This window comes from Ascaphus truei, chromosome 3 (genome assembly GCF_040206685.1).
Source record: "Ascaphus truei isolate aAscTru1 chromosome 3, aAscTru1.hap1, whole genome shotgun sequence".
Taxonomy (NCBI): domain Eukaryota; kingdom Metazoa; phylum Chordata; class Amphibia; order Anura; family Ascaphidae; genus Ascaphus; species Ascaphus truei.
Genome location: NC_134485.1, coordinates 401,983,436 through 402,005,370, shown reverse-complemented (window position 1 = coordinate 402,005,370; position 21,935 = coordinate 401,983,436). Strand labels below are relative to the sequence as shown.

Genomic DNA, 21,935 nt, shown 5'->3' with positions numbered 1-21,935 from the left:
AGTAGGTCGAGGTATAGATGAACTGTAAGGAAAGGCAAAGCAAAGCAAGGCAGGACAAGGTATAACAGAGTGGTTGCAACCAGCACAAAGTCACAAGAAATAAACTGTTTTGCTCAGCCAATTTGCAGAGGCAAATGCTGAGCATATAAAGGATGAACAGCCAATTGGTGATCTGCTGGACAGCAGGGACTGATAGTGAAACCAGAGCACTGATTAGTTGCTATGCAGTGTGCACACAGCAGGTGCTGATGAGGTAAACCTGCAGCAAGTCTGAATCAAACTCTGAAGCGGAGCCTGAGCCCAATCCTCACATATGTACAGTATGTATATCTTGTATAGTGTGATACTGGATGTATTATGGTACTGCCAGCAGTAATATAAAAGGGGGCGGTAGGGCCAGGCTTGGGAGCAAGTATGAGGAGTTCTGTCTGACATGTTCAGTTTGAGTTGACGGAGTGCCATCCAGGATGATCTAGTGGATGTAGAGATCTAATGAGGTCACCTAGAGAGTGTGAAAAGAAAAGAGCTCCCAGGATAGACCCCTGGGGTACACCACCCACAGAGAGATTGTAGGTGTTGACAAATGAGACACTAAAATTACAATGGTAGAGGTAAGAGGGAATCCCAGATAGAGCTATTTTACTGATACCAAGATTATGGAGAATGTGAAGGAGAGGGTGGTCCACAGTATCAAAGGCTGCAGAGAGGTTGAATAATAGTAACAAAGTTTAATGACCTTTGTCTTTTGCAGCATGGAGGTGATAAGTTATTTCGTGAGGGCTTGTTCAGTGGTGTAAACAGAGTGGAAGCCAGATTGTAGAGGATCTAAGAGAGTAGGTGGTGAGAAAATGAAGTAAATGAGAGAACACAAGGGGTTCAACGAGTTTAGAAGCAAAAGACAAGACAAGGCGATAATTAGAGAGAAGAGCTAGGCTTGTTGGTTTTTGAGAAAGGAATATAACTGTTGCTTGCTTAAAGGAGGCTGAAAATATAGTAGAGTAGAGGGAGACAATTGAAGATATGTGTGAGTGTAGGGATTAGAATAGGATAAAGAAGGTTAAGGAGATGAGAAGGAATGGGGTTAAGAGGGCAAGTAGTAGAGAAGAGACATGCATTGACACGTCCTCTGTGACAGAGAAAAGGAGTCAAGGAAGGCAGGAGGAGAGTTAGGAAGAGGTGTAGTATGTGAGGAGAAAACAAAGGGGATATCATGACGAATGGAATCCACGTTTGTCTTGAAATAGTCAGCAAAGTCCTGAGGTGAAATAGAGGAGGAAAGACCGGTAACAGATGGTGGTCTGAGTATAGAGTCAAAATCAGAGCAGAGTCAGCGTGGGCTAGACTTGTGAGTTTTGATTTGTGATGAAAAGTAGGTTTGTTTAGCCTGGGAGCTGGCTGAGTTGAAACAGGATAGAATAAATTTGTACTGAAGGAAGTCTGCAAGAGCATGAGATTTCCTCCAGAGGCATTCAGAGGAGTGAGTGCATAAGCGGATCATGCATGTGTGGCAGTTTAGCCAGTGTTAGAAGGGTCAGAGTGGAAGAGAAAAAAAGAGGCAACTAGATCAAGAGAGGAGGATAGGGCAGAGATGTTGTTCCTGACCAGGTTGTCAGTCTGTAGCAGAGCAGAGGGAAGATAGGGATGAGAGTAGAGTGGAATCAAGAGCCAGTAGGTTAATGGAACGCAGGTCTCTGCAGAAATGAGGGGTAGGTGGAGGTGAGAGAGAGAAAATTAGAAGATGATGGTCAGAGAGAAGAAATGGAGAAAAGTGTTTGGTAAAAACCAGGTCTAGGTAGTGGCCATCCTTGTGGCTGTTGGCTGAAGCCATTGGTGAAGACCAAAAGAAGAGGTTAGAGAGTAGAAGTGGGAATCCCAAGGGAGAGAGGGGTCATCAATACTGGTAATTGAGGTTCCTGAGAAGAAGGGGAGTCAGAGGAGAGAAATCTGTATAGCCAGGATTCAAAGAGAGAAAGACAGAAGGGGGATGAGTAGAGATACAGTGGCGGCTAAACTAATTCTCAGGCGGCCTGCACCGCGGGTAATTTAAACCCCGTACTGACGTGGCCGGTTTTTTTTTCCTGGCGCCGCAGGCGCTTCCCATTGTTCAACGCATTAGCGCTGAATGGGGAAACGGGCCGCGCGCGGCCCCAAGATACGGCTGGCCCACGGCCAAGTTCGGCGCCAGCCAAAAAAAGCCCCGAAAAATTACGGGTAACTGTTAGAATGAAGCTGGCTGCAGCAGTAGGTGGGGTATAAACAGATGAGACCACGAGTATTCTAAAGCTTGTCTTAAACTAGCCCGGTTACATTCTGGGTATGTGCTGAGTGTAACCTGGCTAGTTTAAGGCAAGTTGAAGGCATTTCTGCATTGACTAATGACCCATAGGATTAACACAGCAGGGGTCCCTGGCAGTCCCATTCAGTTTGAATGAGACTGCCAGGGACCCCCGCTGTTAAACTGATGGGCCATTAATCAATGCAGAAATGCTGGGTCTAGTTTAAGGCAGGTTTAAGGCATATATCCAGCATGTACCTGGATGTACCTGGGTCTTTTTGGCGATTACCACTGGTTTGTGTTAGAACAGGCCTGCACAACTTGTAAAGCGAGAGGGGCATCATCATCATCATCATCATCATCATCATCATCATCATCATCATCATCATCATCATCATCATCATCATCATCATCATCATCATCATCATCATATCTCCCCCAGCACCTCTCATCATCATCATCCTCATATCTCCTCCAGCCCCCCTCATCAATCTCTCCCAGCACCCCTCATCATCCTCATATATCTGCCCCAGCACCCCTCATCATCAACCTTTGCGAGACTCAGCCTCTATCTCACACCCCCATCTCTCCCCCTCACCCATACACAATACACCCCCTCCACATAACACACAATACCCCCCTGCAGACCACACACATCTCATCCCCTGTGCACCTTACCCCCTCTGCACCTCCCCCCTGCACCTCACCTCACATCACTCTCCCCCCTGCATCTCACATCTCATCACTCTCCTGCACCTCACATCACCCCATTACACCTCCCCCTCCACCTCACCTCCCCCCTGCACCTCAACTCACATTACCCCACTACACCTCCCCCCTGCACCTCACCTCCACCCCTGCACCTCACCTCACCCCCCCTGCACCTCACCTCACCCCGCTGCACCTCACCTCACATCACTCTCCCCCTGCACATCACATCACCCCACTGACACTGACACTCTGCCACTGCCACTGACACACTTCCACTGGCACGCTGACACACTGACACACTGACACACTGACACACGGCCACTGACGCACTGACACTCTGCCACTGACACACTGACACTACCACTGACACACTGACACAGCCACACTGACACACTGCCACTGACATAGCCACACTGACACACTGACACTCTGCCACTGACACAGACACTCTGACACACTGCCACTGCCACACTGACACACTGCCACAGCCACACTGCCACTGACACACTGACACTAGCTCTGAGGAGCAGCTGCAGGGGGGGTGTCCTACCTTTCACTGTGGAACATGCTGGATGGAGGGGGAGCCATCTTGGTCCCTGGCAGCAGGCACCTCACTTCCTGCTCTCACTAACAGGCTCCACTGTCACTAACCCCGCCCCCATCCTCTGCAGTCAGACCGGCCTTAGCTCTGTTCCTTCTCTCCTCTCTGCCTGCAGGGGATCTCATCAAACTGCTGGCACTCCTTCCCTAATAGGCAGAGCGGGCTCAGGGGGAGGGAGGGGGGTGGAAGGGCATCACGATGCTAGCGCTCCTTCAATGTGTCGGCAGAGCGGGCTCAGGAGGGGGTGGGGAGCGTGTCAAAATGCTGGTGCTCCTTCCCTCCTGTGTCTGCAGAGCGGGCTGTAGGGGGGGACATCATGGGCCGCACAGGGAATCCAGGCGGGCCGCATGCGGCCCGCAGGCCATATGTTGTGCAGGCCTGTGTTACAATAACCGTGGGCATTACAGTATAACTGCCACACGGAGACTTATCAAAAAGCTGGACAGTGTGAGCCTCAAAGGAAGGACAGGAACGAGTGGGATAGGAAGGGTTTGATAATGACAGTTTGAGGAGTCCTGCTCCTCCACCCCTGCCATCAGAGCGTGAGTGTGAGACCACAATAAGAAAGAGCAGCTTCCAGTGCAGAGTCAGACTGAGGGAGCCAAGTCTCAATAGTAGCATGGAGGAACAGAGAGTGAGATAAAAAGAAGTCATGCACAGAGAGGAACTTGCTAGAAATGGAGCTTGCATTCTAAAGGGCACAGAGGAAGGGGAGAAGGGAAGGAGGTTGACCGAGGATGGGTATGAGGTTAGAGGGGTTTACACTGCAGGGAGGTGAAGTTGCATGTGAGATGTGAGGATGAGAGTTTATAGAAATAAGTTATGCAGGTATTTATGCCACCATACTATCATTAGTGATCAGCAAAAGAGTGAAAAAGCTCAATATTTACTTAGTTATGTAACAGTGTTTCCTCTACCCTCTGGGAGATTCTGCCATTACTGGTCATGTGGTGCATGATACCTGCTGGTAACACAAGGGCTGAGCTGTCTGCCGATGGTAGTGGGGACACAGGATCAGGTTTCTGGGGTACATTATGTGACAGTGAATTGGTAACAAGGCTCACTAATAAAGGTCAAGCCCACTTCGTTGCCCCTGATCCATGTTTAGGGGTCCTAGAGTCTCAGCTCTTGGACCTGACTGTCGTGTATGTAATACCGTGCTTGTATGTAAAATATGCGAAAAATTATTTTTATGTTTTTGCCTTTCCAGGAGTGCCAGCAAGCAGAGATTGCTAGGCTATGAGTTTCAGGGTGGGTTTTGCGGAGAAAATCTTTACAGATTGTGGCTAGGTACTGTAGCGGGGTTCCAGAGTTACAGGATAAACAAAAAATATAGCCAGGAATCAGGTAGGATACATTGAAGCACAATGCTCCGGTCAAAATCCTACCCTAAAAACGTTCGTGCAGCTCACCGCCAGGAGTCTCTGCTTCAGCACAAACCAGAAAGGTAAAAGGGGCATAGGGTATCAAGGTATCCCCAAAATGGTACAGAGGTCCCTAGTCTAAAGGGGGGTGACCAGTTCATGCCCAAGTCACCTCTGAACCTGGTACAGGGGTTCTGGGGGGTGCTCCAGCTAAAGCTGTGAGGTTATTTTGTGTAAACATGTAAAGTCAGGTTTTTGTAGTGTGGCAGGGATATGGCTAGTGAGAATAGAGAGTACACATTCTTATTCTATCCCTGGCACCAAAGAAGGACTTAGACATTTTTAGCAAGACACAGTATCCAAGTATATTTTATTAAACGGGTATGTTTAAAATGTATAATGCTTGGTGCACTGTATATGAGGTGGGTATTTCTAAGTCCAGGGTTCCAAGAGCCCAGCTGGCTACCAAGTTGTTGCCAATAAGTCTGCTCTGTTCCTGGACTTGAAAGCCACAGAGATGCTAAGGTGTTGAGGATAACTCTGGTACTCCGCCCGTCCTGAGTACTCATGTCCTGGCATGCATCATGGCTATCAGGAGAACATTTGCCCAACCCCAGCGGGGGGATCAATATGCTAAAAGGCAGAGGTGCCAGGTTGGCGCATGCCCCTTGGCATAATTGAAAACGTGGACGCCTAGCTTCAGGGTACCGGCAAAACGTTGATAGGCTGGTGGCAAAATTCCCATACTCTGATTGGCTGAGGTATTCTGTGAATGGGACTAAAATCCTATAAGAAACTTAGCAGCCAAACAGCTCGGGAGATTCTAAGTACCAAGACAGCAGTGGCAGATTTGAACTGACCAAAAGATGCTCTGAGAGAAATAGACACGGCTTCAGAAATTTCAAGGCAAGACATTTTCTAAATAGGGGTCGCGGCTGGAACTACAAGCCGAAAAAAGAGAACCAGGACATTTGGTACTTGCTCCCGGTCAAGGGATTTCAGCACCTCCAGAGTGGAAAGAGAGGTGGTGGCAGGAACTGCATGCTGAGATCAGTTCCAGGACTTTCGGGCTTAGTCCCGGTCTGTAAGGAATCGGGGAACATGTCTCCCGTGGCGTGCTTCCTCCTTTCCTGATGCTTTGCATACTCTACTGCAGCTTACACGGAGGGCTTTCAATGCTTCCACAGAGATTTGCTCCGCCCCCGCTTGTGACGTGCGGCCGCCCTGCATGGTGCGCACACGTGACGCTCGTGCACCGCTCCCCAGCTGCGTGTCCACACTCCTGATCTCTCTCACCTGTCTCCTGAACCTCACAGCCTATCCCTGTCTCTGTAGTAGACGCTCCTCCACTCTACTCCCTGTCTCATTGGCTGCCTATTCTCAAATATGCTCAGCTCTCTCACTCCTTCTTTGGCTGAGCATAGTTCATTGTTGCCTTGCTGTTCCCACGTCCCTGTTCCTGCTGTGTTGCTTTGCCTTGCCTGTCCCTGTGTTTGATCTCCTCTGTACCGACCCGGCTAGACTTTGGACCCTTCTGTGGATATCGACCGTGGCTTGCCTCTGACCTTACGTATCTCTCCATCCATAACCACGACACACAAACAATGACTATTCTACTGGCTCCAACTCCTTGAACATGGCACCGGGCTACCGACTACTCTCCCGGCTCAAACCTCTAACCTCGGCAAGTATAAAGACCATTCTACTCTCTCCAACCCTGACACGGCAAACCTTGACTATCCACTCTCCAGATGTGCCTCCGTTGCTGTGGGTGGCGTGTTCTATACTCTCCCACCTCAGTACCGGGGTTCTGCCTTGTTCGTGGTGAGCACAAGCATTACACAGTCACCTAAAGGACTTGTAAAGACTTTGTTTTCTATGCTATTTCGACTAGGAAAGGTTAGTTTTGTAGCCCAGACCCCACCTGTAAGTCTGTTTTCCTCTATATCATTGTAATCCACTGTGTGTATGTCTGTTTCAATGAAATTTCAATTTGTTTTACTTCTTGGTTTTGCTCAATGAATGATCCCAGTAAAAAGGTGTAAATGCCTGGTCTTCAGTGACAGGCTTATTTTTACTGGTGGCAGCGTTGGGATCATTGAGCCTATGTTTTAAAATCCTGCGGGGTCTTATAACATAGAGGGAAACTCGAAGACTGCGAGCTTTCAAAGCAAGTGGTAACGTACACATGGTTTACAAAGCAGAGAAACCACAGGTTCTCCTTGTCACTTAGTTTAGTGCCATCTGGCGAACATGGACAGACGTTCAGGTCAGGACCAAGCCAAGATTGTTGTCCTATTTGAGAGCTATGGGTTACCGATGGATGGTCGGTCAAAGACTTTGCTTGAGGAGGACATAGAAGCTCACGAAGAAAGCATTTCTCCACTTGAGGGGGACATAACCTCAGCTGCAGTTGCAGTGGTCACAAGACAACCCAGGGCGCAGGAGGTTATTCCAGCCCCGGGGGTGGTGGAAGGACATGGGGAGGGAGTGGGCATCAACATGGACATTGTGGGGGGACCAGTTCGAGGGAGTGCAGCACTGGTAACCCCAGTGGCTACCAGAATCTCCACCCCTGGAATCACCGCTCTCTTTTCCTCATGGGGAGAGGGGGCTACCTTGGACGAAAGGGACTGGCTGCTTGCAGCCGCACAAGGAACATCAGCCCCACACTCCCACCTGGTTAACAGGGAGCAAGCCTTCCCCCGAGTGGACCACCACAGCTTTAGAAAATTTGTGGATGGCACGGATAAAATTGATGGGTTTTTAAGGAAGTTTTAAACCCAATGTCACAGATACAAGGTGCCAGAACGAGTGTCCACATCGCGTGACATGTGACATGTAAATAATGGGATACTGGCACCCCATATCTGGGCTTGTAACTCGGGATGCAGGGTGTCTCTGAGGCTGAAATCAAAGCAGTTCAGCTCAGGAGACCCCCTGCTCCAGCACACTATTAATAAAAATTGCATTAATGCTGCTTCATTACCATAGCGGATAGACGCTATGTAATGAATTATTGTTTATTGATATGTGTGTTTTGACACTACTGTACATGAGCAGGGGGTCTCCTGAGCTGAACCGCATTGGTTTCAGCCTCGGGACCCCTACTTCATGAGATACAGGCCCCGTTATGGGGTGCTGGAATCCCCCTGCAGAATTTAAATCCCCTGGTCACGTGACCGGGACGTTTAAATGCATAGGAGGTACCGGCACCCCATAATGGGGCCTGTATCTCAGGAAGTAAGGGGCCCCCTATGCTTAAACCAACGCGGTTCAGCTCAGGAGACCCCCTGCACATCTGCACTAGGAATAACATTTAAATGTTAAAATAATTTTTTTTCTGGCGAGATTAGATCCTGCCGGGTGAGCCCTTCTCGGAACGCAGGTCGTCTCGGCACCGGCAACTGGCCATGTTTGGAAATGCTGCTCTCACTGGTATTCGGGGCTTTCTGCATACCGTCAGAGCAACTCGCCAAAACATGGCGAGTTCAAAATCCTGCCGATAATTGTTTTCGGCGCTTACTGCATGAGGCCCCAAATTTGTATATTGTTATCATATCCCCTCTTAGGGGCCTATTTTCTAAAGTAAACAAATCTAATTTAGCTAGCCTCTCCTCATAAATCCTATTATCCATCCCCTTTATTCATTTGGTGGCTCTTCTCTGCACTTTCTCCGGTTCCATAATATCTTTTCTATGGAGTGGTGCCCAAAATTGCTGTCCATATTCAAGGTGCGGTCTTACTAATGCTTTGTAAAGGGGCATAATTATGTTTACTTCCCTTCCACCTATTGCCCGTTTAATGCAAGATAAGATCTTGTTTAGTCTTTGCAGCTACTGCATTACTTTGGGCAATATTGCTAATCCTGTTGTATACAAGCACTCCTAAATCCTACTCCATCAAGGATTCCACCTATTTTTTCCCATATAATTTGTACTAAGTCGCCTGTTTATTCTTGCTTCCCAAATGCATAACCTTACATTTATCTGTATTAAACCTCATCTGCCATTTACCTGCCCAAGTTTCCAGTCTATCCAAGTCCTTCTGGTGAGAAATTACATCCTTCTCTATTCTTCTACCATACACAATTATCATTAGCAAAATTGGAGACTTTGCTCTCTATGCCAACCTCAAAGTCATTAATAAAAAAGTTAAAAAGTGAGCGTCACCGATCCCTGAGGTACTCCACTCACAACTGTAGCCCAACCTAAAAATGTTCAATTTATTACAACTTTCTGTTGTCAATCCTTCAACCAGTTTTCAATCCAGGTGCAAATATTTTTATTGAGTCCAATTTGCTTTATTTTGTACACTAATCTCTTGTGTGGAACCGTATCAAAAGCCTTTGCAAAATAAAAGTAGACCATATCAACTGCAATACCCTGGTCTAAATTACTACTTACTGTACCTCCCCCAAAAAAATAATTAGGTTAGTTTGACATGACCCAATCCCTATCCTTCATAAATACATGCTGACTATTCAGAGTAATTTTGTTTCCAACTCTCTTTTCCTGAATATTATCCCGGTGTACACCTTTAAGTAGCTTCCCCACTATTGATGTCAGGCTTACAGGTCTGTAATTCCCCGGGTGTGATCTTGCTACATTTTTAAATCAAGGCACCATGTCGGTTTTGCACCAGTCTTGTGTTACTGAGCCTGTGGAAATGGATTCCTTGATATTAAATGAATGGTTTGGCTATTACTGAACTTAACTCCTTATGAACTCTTTTACATTCTTTATATCTAAAGATTTATAAGAAAATACTTTTGCAGCACATGTTCCCCCACCCCCTGGGAGATATGGCAGCTACGGTATATGTGCTGCTTTCCTGTGGCTCACAGGAGACCTGAGAGAGCTGCTGGGAGCCTGGGGTGTATCCTGAGCCAGTAATTGGTAGCGCCTCCACCTGTACAGGATCCTGCTATGTGAGATAACCCTGTTACTGGAACCCCATACAATAAAACACACGCTGGTACGTATAACAGTTTTACTGCATGCGAAAGAATACTGAACATATGAAAAACAGCTCCCCACACGCTGTCACGCATGACCGTGCCCTCCAATAACCACCAATCCGGTGTCCACACACTGGCGATATAGTCACACAAAGTCCTGAGGGCCCTCAGGCACCCAACCACCCTGGTGTACACGATTATAAACTTCCGGCCAAATGTGTGAGACAGCCCTGCCCCCCATTAACGTGTTTATAGTTGGTGCACTTGTAGTACCTGCCGGGTGCTCCGACACCCGGTAATGCCCCACTGAAGGATAGGGTCCAACAAGAGCGGTGGTCAGCGATGACGTCTTTTATGTGGTAGACCGGGAGGCCTGGCATTTGTGACTCAACTTCGAACACTCCGTCTCGCCAACGGTCGGCCAATTTATGTTTCCCGGGGATTCCGAGGTTGTGGATGATGATGAGTTTACTCTCAAAGTCCCAGCCTTGTTCTGATTGTAGGCGGTTGGGTAGGCCATAGTGCATCAAGTATCGCTCCCACCGGATCTTCGACACATGATGGCCTTCTGGTCTTTAGTGGGGAAAGCTTGAGCGTAGCGTGTGTAATTGTCCGTGATGACCTACAAGTCACCAGTGCCTCTGGTGTCTGGTTCAATGCATAGGAAATCCATACACACCAGGTCATGGGACCTGAGCTCTTTAAATGAGCCATTGGTGTGGTTCAGGTGGGGAGGGTCATGCGCTGAATGCACCGTGAGCAGCGGCGGCGGCACTGTTGTTATACTGACTCTCGCATCCGTGGCCAGAAGAACCGGTCTCATATCAGCCCAAAAGTCTTCTATACACCAAGGTAGCCATGTTCGTCGTGCAGTGGGACCAGATTTTGCAGGTTCTTGGGCAAGACCCAGTTTCCTTCTATCCGTGTGATTGTGGTACTGCACCACCCGATAGAGTAGACTGTTATCAATTTTGAATTTATCCATTTGTCACATGAGTATCACGACCATGTCGCTGGGGGCACGTTTCAGTAGCGCAGGCTTGTTTTGCTGGATGGCTTGGTGGATCATGCCAGCCACTTGATCCTTCATTTGATATTGCATCATAACATTTCCCGCAATGATTTTGTCGTGATTGATATTCATCCCTTTCGGGGTCACAGTATGTGGCCGGAAGGGCCTTGGATTGGCATCCCAAGAAATCCGTAACCCTCAGTTCAGAGAAGGCCCCTTTATCATGCACAATAGCACCGTTGAGCATATAGGTCGCATCCCTGGTCCAGGGATCTCCTCCCAGAGGCCACCATCTGGGGTGGTACCCAGTCCCGGTCTTCGGGATAGAGCGTCGGCTCCAATGTTCAGGGGCTCAGGTTTATATTTCAGTGTAAACCGGTAATTGGAAAGGGCCGCCAGCCATCTGTGGCCGGTGGCGTCCAGCTTGGCGGACGTTAGTATGTATGTTAACGGATTGCTATCCATCCATACCTTGAAGGTGACGCCGTAGAGGTAATCATGGCGTTTGTCCACGATTGTCCATTTGAGAGCGAGGAACTCCAACTTATGGACTGGATAATTCTGCTCGCTGGCATAAGAAAAAAAGAGAAAATAGGGGAGCAAAGGACAAATGGAAAATGCTCCCCTATTTTCTCTTTTTTTCACATGTACAGTCTTGGACAGATCTGAGTAGGGTTTGAGCAACTAGGACTCCCCTGTGGAGATACTTATTATCATTCTCTACGGTAGTATCACTTATCATTGTATTGCGTCCCTTACTCTCTCCCGTTTCATGTGCCACTGGTTTGAGCTAGCGTCGAAGTTTTTGTTCTTTTCTGTGGCTGACATAAGCCACTGGTCGGAGGCCATCCGGATACTTCTGGTGCAGGACTGCACCTAGGACATTGAGGCTCGCATCTACATGGAGAATGTAGGGTTGTTCATAGTCGGCATAGGCAAGAACAGGTGCCTCCGTCAAGCTCCTATTCAGGCTGTTGAAAACTGTTTCAAAGGCGGCCGTCCACTTGTCGCCAAATGGTGTTTTCGCAGAGGTGGCCTTTTTCCCGATATCCTCAGGGTATATTTTTAGGGGGTTGTTAAGAACTTTTGCTCGACTGGAATACCTGTCCACAAAACGTCGTAGTAGTCACAGAAGCCTAAGGCTACGGTCCCAGTGCCTTCTACAGTGCACGCCCCAGTGTGCGCTGTGCGTACAAGTACTGCCCCTCAATGGGGCTGGGCCCAGTACGCACCTTCACGCCATACAACAACATTTTCCTAAAGACAGGGAAATTGAGTTCACAGTTTGCGACGGAGGCGTGGCCACGCCTCCACCTGCGGTTCAGCCAATGAGGGCGAACCAGCCGTGTGAGGTCATGGCACGCCCCTGGAAAACCCCAGCCACATCCCCTGTTGCAAACACTGTAGCCTTCTCACAGACCGCAGATCGCGATGAAGCGCTGTGCACACGCCGCCCTCCCCCCGCTGGGCACGCGTGCTTCATTGCTGACTGGGACCACAGCCTAAGAATGAACGGAGTATTACGACATTCTCGGGTCTGGGACAGTTCACCACAGCTTCTATTTTGGCAGGGTCTGTGGCTATCCCTTCCGCGGACACTATATGTCCCACATAAGTCACAGACGTGCGACAGAAGCAGCACTTATCTAAGGACAGCTTCAGGCCTTCTTGGCCCAGACAATCCAGCACCTTCAGCAGGCATTATTTATGTTCTTCCAGGGTCTTACTGAAGACGATGATATTGTCCAGGTAGACCAAGCATTCCCGCATATTCATGTCACCTATGGTTTTCTCCATCAGGCGTTGAAACGTTGCTGGAGCTCCACATATTCCTTGGGGCATATTGTAAATTGATAGAAGCCCAGAGAACACACGAATGCTGTCTTCTCCTGGTCCTTTGCACTCATCGGTACCTGGTAGTACCCTGAACTCAGATCCAGCACACTGAACCATTTGCTCCCCGCCAGCACGTTAAGAAGTTCTTTAATTTGTGGAAGGGTATAGTGGTCAGGTACGGTGCGATTGTTCAGTGTTCGATAGTCCACACACAGGCGGACCGACCCATTCTTTTTCCTCACCACACGATGGGTGACGCTTATGGGCTGCGGGACTCGGTTACAATCCCCGTCTCCTCCATCTCCTGTAGAAAGTCTCTCACGTCCTCCACATCTCGGAGGACGATGCAAAGGGACTGTTCTCGGAAGGTGGTGGTATCAATTAATCAGATGGTGTTGGGTGTTTCGGCAGCAGCCCACATCCATCTCGTTCATCAAGAAGACTTCTCGTCGGGCTTCCAGCTTGGCTGTCATCCGTTACCTCCATTCGGTGTACAGGGTCGAGTCCCGAAGTCAAAGGGCAGGCCTACCGTTGGCTATTACTGCAGCAATAGTTGCTTGCGCGGCCATCGTATCAACACGGGTAACTGGATATATTCGACCCAATTGTTGGCCTTGATCTAAGGACATGGGGTACGGGAAGATGTTCTGTATGAACACCTTGATTCGCCCCAGCAACTTGGATTTCCATTCCCGTACTTCGGGCACCAGCTGTAGCTTCTGCAAGCATCTTCCTCAGGCATACTTTCTAGGGAGAAAAGGTTATCGGCCTCTTCTCGGCCTGGGTAGTAGCACACTGCGGCCATGCGCTTCACTCCCCCTGGTGAAATCTCGGTTACACCTGCTCGGAGGTTGTAGATGATCCCATGTCCACCTTGGGCTGGCACCTTGCAGCACTCTTACTTTAGCATGGGGTGAAACTGCAGGACAGACAGGGGTAGTTCTCCAGCATTCTTCAGGTAAGCTCTGATTACTGCCCGCACTACGTCGGTGTTGGTCCCCAATATGACCGGGGAACTTGGGAATTCCAAGGGTCCAGGGCAGATTAGCGCCTCTACATCCATGGTGTGCCGTTGTTCAGCTGGGGTATTTCTAGCTGAACCTGCACCCCGCCGTCTATGCGGTACTCCTACTTCTACTTGCTGAGGCCCCACAGCTTCATCTTGTCTGTTGCTTGTAATGGCAGATGTTTGAGATGTTAATCGTAGAATGACCTGTACACAATGGTGACCTGAGACCCAGTGTCTAGCAAAGCCGATACTCATCAGTATGTGTACAATGGAGGTGTTTCTTCAGGGTTTGGCACTGGGGCTCTTTCTGCGGGCGGGGAAGTTGTTTCTGCCGTCTGAATGTTGCAAATCATGGCCTTGAGCTAGAACGTTCTAGTTGGAGTTTTTTTTTCCTCTGGGCAGTCCCGTGAAAAGTGGCCCTTCCGGCCGCAGCTGAAGCAGATTGTGTCACTGTAGTCCAGGTGGGCCCGGTAGGTGGGGGATACTATCCCAGACACCCTGAACTTGGTTGTAGGCGACTTGGGAGGAGGGTCCTCCTCAGTGCTTGGCATTTCTTGGACCTTCGGAGCGACCGGCTCCTTGGACTCTGCCTTGCGGACCTCTTTGTCCTTCTTGGACGCATGTAAGAGTGTGTAGGATTCATGTCCCTTTACTATCCCTAGTAGCTCCTCGAAGAAGTGTTGAATACTGTATAATTTCAGTTTTATATTTGGGGAAATAGTATTTTAAAATGTTCCTTATTTTTTTTGTCGCCTCAATCTTGCTGTTTCACTCTATTTAAGGGGGATATTTCACATAGTGGGTAAAAAAGAAGGAAATTAAGCAATCTTACCTGTTTGCAAAGTAATTGTGATCTAATCATCAGCCAATCAGCAGCATGACAAAATAGGGATAATGGGAATAAGAGCTTTAGACATAAATGTCATTATTAGGGAAAAAATCCATAGTGGGGAACCAGCAAGAGTTCATGATCCTATAATAGTGTGTAAGGAACGATCAGTATGTCACAGGTCACTTATTGGGAGCACCGTAGCAGCAAAATGAAAATGAATATTCTAGTTCACCTATTGGACGACCACCTTGCAGCTCCTGAACCAGGGATCCATAGATAAGTCCCACTGCACCTGGTTCAGGTAGACAAAAAAGCAACCATCCGTGGCTGTTTCTTTGTAATTAAATGTTGATACATTTGTTTCAGTGAATGTGTTAATTCTTCACTTGGACTGCAGTGAAATTCTTTTTGTTGAGGGAAAAAAATAATGCCCTAAAGTATATTTGTTTCTGAACCCAGGTAGCAAGATTGGAAAACTGCCCAGATTTAATTAAAGCATTTAGCCTTCTTTATCATTAAATGCCACTTTCAACATTTAATGAAACCTCCTGTGATGGAACCACATTAATACATTTTCCTCTGGGTTAGAACTGCTCTTTAGCAGATGTCAATCATTTGCATGCTGCAGTTGGCAGCGTAAAACCATGTGCTCCTTTTTATTATTAAGAACCCTGTGGTCCCTTTTATAATTTTTCTTTTTTCTTAGTGCAACGCTCGGATTGAGGAAAAGTGTGTGTGTGTGTGTGTGTGTGTGTGTGTTTGTGTATATATGTATATATATATATATATACACACATATAGTATATTTATTACTCACACACACACATGAAGTGATCCAATATACCAGCATAACACAGCAACTGGAGAAAGAAGTGATTTATTGGTCCATGATGCAGACCAGAAGCCCAGTGTTTTAGTCCCCAGGGGGACCGAAACGTCTGTCTTTTTGTCTGTTGCTGTGTTCAGTGTTTTGTCCCAGTTTATACCTCTCTCCATTTGCCATGCACTATGAATGCAATCTTTTTGGCATATTACCCTGTGTGCAGCCATTTTTATATGTATATATGAACAGTATGTATGACAATAGTAATTACAGCAATCAGTGTTATTCATGTCTAGTTTTTAATAGGACAATTCTACAGCATTATGAGATTATATGATATTCTGCTTTAAGCTTTCTTAATCTTAATTAGGGTCTTGTCACACCAAATATAATTGACAAGAATCCTTTTACTGTATATGCAATTTAAGTAACTTTGGGCCTCATGCAGTAAGCCCCGATAAGGCGTTTATGGGCATTTTTTCCCTTCCAGATTCAGTAAGCCCCGATAAGTGGGAATTATCGGCAACTTTTCTTCCGAAAAAAAAATTTTCGCCACCCGGCTGCCGATAAACCACTTATCGGGACTTTTTTAACCCGCCTGAATTCAGAAAGCCCCGATCAGCTTTTCGGTGCTGATCGGCAGGCCAGATTGGAGATTTTATGGCCAATCCAGCCCGCCAACTAAAGTTGGCAACTTGCTGAAGGAGAAGCATCGGCAAGGGCGACACTTAGAAAAAATCAGCCCTTTTTCCTGCCTGTGATTGATGCCGGGGGTCTCCGGAGCTGATACCCGCACCGGAGCCCCCCGGCATGCATCCGAGGCAAGAAAAAGGCATTTAAAAGCCACTTCATTACCTTAGCGGCTAACCGCTAAGGCAATGAAGGGGTTAACCCACCGTGCCAGCGTTATTGTGGGTAGCGGGGATGGGTGAGGGGGGTATTTGGCCCTGGGTGTGAGTTTAGGACTTGCGGGGGGGTTGCGGGGGCACTTAACCCCTTCACGACCGTAGCAGTTAATACCGCTACGGTCCTGAAGGGGTTAAGGCCTCCCGCTACCCACCCGCAAGCCCTAAACTACCACCGTTGGGGCTAATACCCCTTTCACCCACCCCCACTAGCCACAATATTAAAAAAATACACACCCCAGCCCCACAATAACTACATAAATAAATAATTAAAGATATATATATATATATATATATATATATATATATATATATATAAACCCAACAACACCTATACCCCCCTAACATACTGTATAGTAATGTGCACAATGACTATTATCCACAAAAGGATAATAGTGCAGTTGTCCATTTACAATACATACACACCAATAAAGACATTAAATACATGTAGCACTCACCCATGTACGGCTGCCACGATGAAGGCCATCCTCATCTTCATCCTGCCCATGCCCCATCCGCTTCTGCAAAACAGACACAATAATTAAAACATTCTATGTAATGTCCCCTAACCCCTTAATCACCATAACGGTTATTAACCGCTACAGTCATTAAGGGGTTAACCCACCATCACCCACATACCCTCTCCCACTAACCCCCCCAACCCTGAGGCCCAACCACCCTCACCCACTATCCACAGGGGAGTACTACCAAATACCCTTGGGGCCTATACCCCCTCCCCCAGCACATACAGTACAATAATGAGCCAAATAAATATTATCCACATAGGTATAATACATTATTTGGCCATTATTAAACACATTCAATACGGTAATAAAGTGATTTAAATTGTACTAACCTCATCAATAAGAAGTCTCCATCGCCAGCATAATCCTTGGTGTCCGTTTCCAAAATAATAAATAGCCAAAACATTTGAATACCAGTAACATAACACTGAACCCCTTAATCACCTTATCGGGTACTAACCTGAAAGGTAATTAAGGGGTGAAGCCATCCTGCAATGCCAACAACACTTATGCATAACATCCTCAATGATTTAAAAACCAATTGCCTAACCAAATCACATTTAATCATTCAATCTGAAGGCTCACATGCCTCTTAAAACATTGCATTTACAGTGTATACATGTAGCATAACATGTAAACTACATGTACACGCTGCAAATCAATGTTAACAATACAATAATCCCACTCAAATCGCCATACATCACAAGAAGTATATTATTTAATCCAATTAACTCACCATCAATGAATTAACACACATCAATTACATCCCTAAACAATTAAAATACCATCCATACCAATTACACAATGAACTAAAGCTATCGTAACAGAGAACCACTTCAAAACATAGAAAAAAGTACACCAACAATTACAATATACTAAAGCAAGGCTTTCCATAACCTACTGTACGGCCTAGAAGCCCAAAACTTACATCTCTCTAATAATAAAATACATTTACCACACATCTATGCATAGCCACAATGATTAACAATACAGAATATCAAGCTTTAACCACAGTATCATTTATTACCCTGTATATATATATGTAGACATACATACATATATACATACATACAGTGGCAACAAATGATATGCATTTTAAAAAATGAACACATGAAAAAGGTGTGAAAAAAATTGATGACGTCACTTAAAGGCAATGACAGCACAGCCAATCAGAATGGCTTTGCTGCAATTGCCTTTAAGAAAACGTCATGAAAAGACACATGGCCGGACTCACATGGTACGGCAGCCAATCAGAGTAGGGATGGAGTTCCCACGCTCTGATTGGCTGCCGTACCATGTGAGTCCGGCCATGTGTCTTTTCATGACGTTTTCTTAAAGGCAATTGCAGCAAAGCCATTCTGATTGGCTGTGCTGTCATTGCCTTTAAGTGGGCCCAATCAGGGCCGTGGGAACCATATGACGACAAATGTGACGTCATAGGCCTTTAAAAGCCTATGGCGTCTCATTTTGAAGACAGACGCCGAGGAGGAAGGACCTCCTCCTGCAGATTGAAGACCTGGGCGTGGCACCGGACGCCAAGAAGACCCCGGAACAAGGTATTTTAATACAGATTCACATGGATTAAAACTAGAACAACCCTTGATTGTCATGTTGTATTATTTTAATGTTTAATTTTTAATGTTTTTTTATTTCATGGTTTCCTGTTCCTGGATTGTTTCGTGGATGGTGTCGTGGATGGTGTCGTGGATTGGTTCGTGAGTAAGCTGATCAACGGGAGTCGGTGGGGGCAAGTAATGGTAAGTTTAAGAAAGAAATGTATTGAATGTAACTGTGTTTTTTGTTGCTTTTTCATGTGTTCATTTTTTTAAATGCATATCATTTGTTGCCACTGTATGTATGTATGTATGTATGTCTACATATATATATACAGGGTAATAAATGATACTGTTGTTAAAGCTTGATATTCTGTATTGTTAATCATTGTGGCTATGCATAGATGTGTGGTAAATGTATTTTATTATTAGAGAGATGTAAGTTTTGGACTTCTAGGCCGTACAGTAGGTTATGGAAAGCCTTGCTTTAGTATATTGTAATTGTTGGTGTACTTTTTTCTATGTTTTGAAGTGGTTCTCTGTTACGATAGCTTTAGTTCATTGTGTAATTGGTATGGATGGTATTTTAATTGTTTAGGGATGTAATTGATGTGTGTTAATTCATTGATGGTGAGTTAATTGGATTAAATAATATACTTCTTGTGATGTATGGCGATTTGAGTGGGATTATTGTATTGTTAACATTGATTTGCAGCGTGTACATGTAGTTTACATGTTATGCTACATGTATACACTGTAAATGCAATGTTTTAAGAGGCATGTGAGCCTTCAGATTGAATGATTAGATGTGATTTGGTTAGGCAATTGGTTTTAAAATCATTGAGGATGTTATGCATAAGTGTTGTTGGCATTGCAGGATGGCTTCACTCCTTAATTACCTTTCAGGTTAGTACCTGATAAGGTGATTAAGGGGTTCAGTGTTATGTTACTGGTATTCAAATGTTTTGGCTATTTATTATTTTGGCAACGGACACCAAGGATTATGCTGGCGATGGAGACTTCTTATTGATGAGGTTAGTACAATTTAAATCACTTTATTACCGTATTGAATGTGTTTAATAATGGCCAAATAATGTATTATACCTATGTGGATAATATTTATTTGGCTCATTATTGTACTGTATGTGCTGGGGAGGGGGTATAGGCCCCAAGGGTATTTGGTAGTACTCCCCTGTGGATAGTGGATGAGGGTGGTTGGGCCTCAGGGTTGGGGGGGTTAGTGGGAGAGGGTATGTGGGTGATGGTGGGTTAACCCCTTAATGACTGTAGCGGTTAATAACCGTTATGGTGATTAAGGGGTTAGGGGACATTACATAGAATGTTTTAATTATTGTGTCTGTTTTGCAGAAGCGGATGGGGCATGGGCAGGATGAAGATGAGGATGGCCTTCATCGTGGCAGCCGTACATGGGTGAGTGCTACATGTATTTAATGTCTTTATTGGTGTGTATGTATTGTAAATGGACAACTGCACTATTATCCTTTTGTGGATAATAGTACTGTTGCCCATTACTGTATTGTATGTTGTGCATTGCTGCTATGTTTATTGGGGGCATTTGTCCCCAATAAACATGCTACTATGCGTTAACCCCTTCATTGCCTTAGCGGCTATCCGCTATTGTAATGAAGCAGCATTAATGTATTTTAATAATATTGTGCGGGAGCAGGAGGCCCCCTGAGCTGAAGCGCATTTATTTGTGGCTCAGAGACCCCCTGCTTCCCGAGTTACAGGCCCCGGTTTGGGCCATCGGTTACAGTGTGGACGCCATATTTGTTGCGGGAACGCTATAAACATGGCGGCGACACTGCCACCCGATGACACATACCGGGGCCTGTAACTCGGGACGCAGGGGGTCCCTGCTCCACAAAGCAATGCGGTTCAGCTCAGGGAACCCCCTGCTCACTGTACAGTATTATTAAAAATACATTCATGCTACTTCATTACAGTCGCACATAGCCGCCAAGGTAAGGAACGAGTCTTTATTGATGTGTGTTTTTTACTGATAGTGTAGATATGCAGAGGGTCTCCGGAGCAGAACCGCGTTGGTTTCAGCTCCGGGGACCCCGTGCTCCCCGAGATACAGGCCCCTTTTGGGGTGCCGGTATCCCTCTGCTTTGTTTACAGGTCGCGGTCACGTGATCAGGACCTTTAAACGCAGAGGGATACCGGCACCTCATAAAGGGGCCTGTATCTCGGGGAGCACGGGGTCCCCAGAGCTGAAACCAACGCGCTTCAGCTCCGAAGACCCCCTGCACATGTCCACTATCAGTAAAAGTTGTTTTTAAATACTTTATTTGTTGCAGATGTTTGCGCTGAGAGAGCGGCTTGTCTCTCTCAGCTGCAAACATCTATCGGCAGAAAAGGCCTTATCGGGAGCCAGGCTGTATCGGCACAGGCTCATCGGCAGCTTTGCTTTCGCAGTGCTTCGGCAGGGATCGGAAGGATTCGGCCCTTACTGAATACTGCGAGGGCAAATCGCCCAAAAAAAGCCTTTTCGCAATTCTTGCCGAAAATTTTGTATCGGGGCTTACTGCATGAGGCCCTTTGTCTTTAAAAATATCATTTTTTTTCTAATGGCTCTACCACGGCTGTAGAGACTCGCAAGTATTTCCCTGCACCATGTAGAAACCTTATGGAACTGTACAATCTGGTTTCTGTGTCCCATTTCCATATTTTGCCTGTGATGGAAGTTTTCAGAAAATAAAAGACCAGAACTATTTATCACATGTTAACATTCACTATGTTAGTCGATGTTTCAATGCCAAAGTTCTACTGACCTGATTAGTCTTGCACTATGATTTCCTGATTTAGTAGAGTGGGTTTCCGGGTCTTCTACTGGTCCTCAAAGTTGCTTATCTCATCTCGTGATGTCATACATGCTTATGCTTCCAAGACAGGGATTCTGGATTTTAACAGAAGTGAGGCTCAATGGGTTCTCATTAGCATAATGTCCTATCCATTTTTAACATGGAAAAGGCTTTTGTCTGATACATTCCACAACGTGTAAAATTAATATGGGACAAGGAAGATGTAGTGGGCCAAACTAGAGACAGCGATGTCATTCTCTTGGACATATCAGGTATAACTTTGGTCACTGACCGCATTATGAAGCTGGTATTTATTGCAAATAAGTAGAGCTAGGCGAATCTGCCCAAATCCATTTCCCAAAATGTCTTGTATTTTCCCCCTCAAAAAAAGTTTTTCGCGGTGTAAAATCCGCAAACTGATTTGGTCGGTTTCATCAAAAACCGCCATTGGATAAAACCCGTGGAAGGATTTGTAGAATCCAATCCGCGGATTGCATTCTACAAATCTGTCCATGGATTGAGGCATCCACTAAGTGTATTTTGGAAATAATAACAAAAGCGCACAACGCAAATCATCCTTTTTGAGATTGACCTTCGGACCAAAGAAAATGGCCAATCCGCTGTGGATCTCAATTCTGCAAAAAAAGTGTCCATATCTACAGATAAGACACAATTAGATTATGGAAGGCAAATAAGTGAGAC

At 46.2% G+C, this 21,935-nt stretch overlaps 1 protein-coding gene across 1 annotated transcript in view; it reads left to right on the top strand.

Moving 5' to 3' along the window:
* Positions 1-21,935, top strand: part of TYR (tyrosinase) — a 75,724-nt gene that overhangs the window by 33,743 nt on the left and 20,046 nt on the right. The window lies entirely within an intron of this gene.